Genomic DNA, 3,595 nt, shown 5'->3' on the forward strand with positions numbered 1-3,595 from the left:
GCCAATGCCAACAAAAAAGGACTTACAAGAAATAGCTCTGAATTTTCAGAAAACTACAAGTTTTCCTCATTGCATAGGTGCCATTGATAGTAAGCATGTGCAGTTTGTGTAGCCCTGGAATAGTGGAAGTGAACATAAACAGTTTCATTCCATAGGACTTATGGCAGTTACAGATAGTGACTATTGCTTCCAATATATTGATATGGGAGGATATGGACACGATGATGATTCAAATATTTTAAAAGGAACTAACTTCGGAAGTGCAATTTATAATGAAAGGTTACCTTCTCCAGACGCCAAACCTCTGACTAATGGGCCAAACAATGAAAATGTGCCTTTCGTACTTATAGGTGATGAAAGTTTTCCTCTTGATAAACACTTGATCCGGCCTTTTGCAAGGAAAACACTCACATTCTCGAGGAGAGTGCTTAATTATAGGCTGAGTAGAGCAAGGCGTGTAGTAGAATGTTCGTTTGGCATCCTTGCTAACAAGTGGCGAATTTCCCACAGGGCCATAGATATTAATATTTATTTGGCTGAAAGTATTGTAAAAACTCGTTGCATGCTGCATAACTTTGTATGAAAGCATGATCGCTATAGGTTTGAAGATGCTTAAACCTGTTCTCTGGAATGTATTGAAAACGTAGGACTACTACTTCAGCTGTGTGGATGGATCAGTTCCTTGGAAAAATGCGTACATTATCAGCAAAGATGTCTGCAGATGAGGATGTCATTGTTGTAAAAAGCTCTACTTAGTTGTACTGATAGTTGATACATTTCACGTTCATATTGTCATGTTACGCTATTTGGTTTTTTGACAAATACATAATGCTACAAATAGTTCAAAAGAATACCGTTCTTTCAGAAGCCCTTTGTAGCTTTCCCTTTAACTTTTGAAATAACTTATTCCATAAAACCTTAAGTTTTTGATTTTTTCAACTGTATCCTCAAAAGTGTTATTTTGTTAATATTGGATTAAGATATTAATAAGAAAAGTTTGTACAAATTCAGATTATTTATTTTTCTGACTTTCTTATAATATTGAAAATAGTCTGAAAATACCTCTAAAAACATCATATTAAATCATGTAAAGTTTCAACATAATTAATTAAAATGGATGCATGTCAGACTATTAGAGGGAGAAGGAAAAATAAAAATTAAATTACTTTTTTAGTAGTTGTCAGGAGAAAGTTAATGCCGATTATCATGAAACTTTGCATGCACTTATATATAAGTATGTATATATATCATCTTCCCTATTGCATTTTGTGCATCGAGTGATAACGAGTTCCACTTCTCAGCCCCAACAACATCTGCACACTCCTTCTTCAATGCTTCTGTCTTCAGCAGACGATCTTTATATCTTGCGGTTTTTTGCTGTAGAGACAGGGATATTCCTCTACCTCAATTGAATGGGTGACTTGAAAAAGGTACACATTCCACAAATTCCACCAATTAAACTGAGATAGCCATTTCTTCTTTGGATGTATCGACATCCATTGAGCATAAAAAAGAACATCTTCCTCTACTTCAAATGCGCTTGCCAACAGTAGTTAGGTACGAGTGAGTTGAAGAAGGGACATATTCCAGGAATATGTTCCTTCTTCAACTCAAAGCCGCGCTAGTGTCGGCAACACCCACCATAGCGCTAGTGCTCGCTGCTCAATCATGTGTTTGGCGCGTAATGTAGCAGATGAGCGAGCTGTTTAAGGTGATGTTGGTTATGTTTACAGTGTAAAGTGATAACATCAGTGCCAAAATTAGTTTAGTGAATTTTGTTAGTTTTTAGTTTACTTTAACCAAGTGACAATGTCAGCAACAGACAGTGACAGTGGAGAACCAAGACGTAAAAAGGGAAGACATCACAAAGAAAACATGTACAGGAGATAGAAAAGTTAGCAAGGTGTCATGGTGAGGAGTTTGTAACTTCAGCAGGTGTTCATGTTCCAGGCAGAACAACCGGACCTAACTGTAAGTGTAGTAAGAAATGCATGGATAGTTTCTGTGTTGAGGAATAGGAGAACATTATTAAAACCCTATATAGTGGCAGACCTAAGAACGAGCAGGACACATTGTTAATGAGCCTAATTGAGAGGTACGAGGTTGCAAGGCACAGGCCATCAAATGAAAACTCCAAACCACATGAGTCCTCTTTCAAGTACTTTGCCATGAAAGGGGCAAGCAGAGTTGAAGTATGTCATAATGCTTACATAAGCCTACATGCGGTGTCACACAAAGTTGTCATTAGGTTGACACATATTTTGGCCTCTGGGAAATCCCCTATTGACATGAGAGGTAAATGTGAAAACTGTTCTAATGCTGTTCCAGCCTCACATCTAGTTAAAGTACATGAACATATTGATTCATTTCCAAAATATGTTACTCACTATACGTCTACACCAGTTACATATCTTGATGCTCAACTTAATGTGGCAAAAATGCATGAACTTTTCAAATGCAAATTTCCTGACATGAAGAATGCAATTAAGTAGAGTTTTACTTGGATTATTTCAAGAAAAACTTCAGTTACCGGTTTGGCAGACCTCAGGTCGATGTCTGCAGTACTTGTGAAGATTGGTCCTAATATGCTACCTTAGGGAACCCCTATATTAATGTATTTTGGTTCTGATAAGTGTTTTACTAAATGTTCAGATCTATTTGAAGTATGTGTTATCTCTACTCTTTGTACTCTATCTGTTACGTGTGATCTAAACCAGTCATTAGCTACATCTCTTATTCCTAATGCTTCTAATTTATTTAATAATTCTTGTGGTCGTCTGTATCAAACGCCTTAGAAAGATCCAAAACTATGACTGTGACACACTCATCTTTTTCAAGAGCATCAAGTACAACTTTTGTGAATTCTGCTATGGCTGAATCCGTATTTTTGCCACTTCAGAAACCAAACTGTAATTCGCTTAAAATATTATATTTATTCAGGCAATTTATTAATCTGTCTTTCATAATTACTTCTATTATTTTTGAGAATGCTGCGAGCAGGGAAATGGGCCGGTAATTTCCTATGTCTTTTGGATTACCTTTCTTAAGCAAAGGTACAACTCTTGCCTGGTTTAACTGCTCTGGAAATGTCCCTGATGTGATGGATTCATTTATTATATTTGTTAAGGGGCCTTGTATCATCCCTATACATTGTTTCAGTACACACACTGGTACTTCATCTAAGCCTACTGCCTTTATATTTTTTAGTTTTTGAATTGTTTTACTGACTTCATTCTCTGTGGTTGGAAGTAACATCATTGTATTTAGTGTAACATTATTTAGAGGTGTTATATCTGTTTGAGGGAATTTTTGCTGTAACTTCTTTGCAATTCTTGAAAAATGCCCATTTACATAGTTTGCTAAGTGCTGTGGATCATTTATTACTTTATACCCCTCCCTTAGCAGTATGTTATTCTGCATTTGTTTGCCTCTCCCCATTTCCTTTTTTACAACATCGCAGAATGCTTTGCTTTTATTGTCTGCATTATAAATTATTTTGCCATTATATTGTTCTCAATGGTGGTAGCTGGTTGACACACAGGTTTGTAAAATGCAAATGTCTGAAAGGTGGTATGGTCACATTCAGTTATTTCAG

Source organism: Schistocerca serialis, chromosome 1, assembly GCF_023864345.2.
Source record: "Schistocerca serialis cubense isolate TAMUIC-IGC-003099 chromosome 1, iqSchSeri2.2, whole genome shotgun sequence".
NCBI lineage: Eukaryota > Metazoa > Arthropoda > Insecta > Orthoptera > Acrididae > Schistocerca > Schistocerca serialis.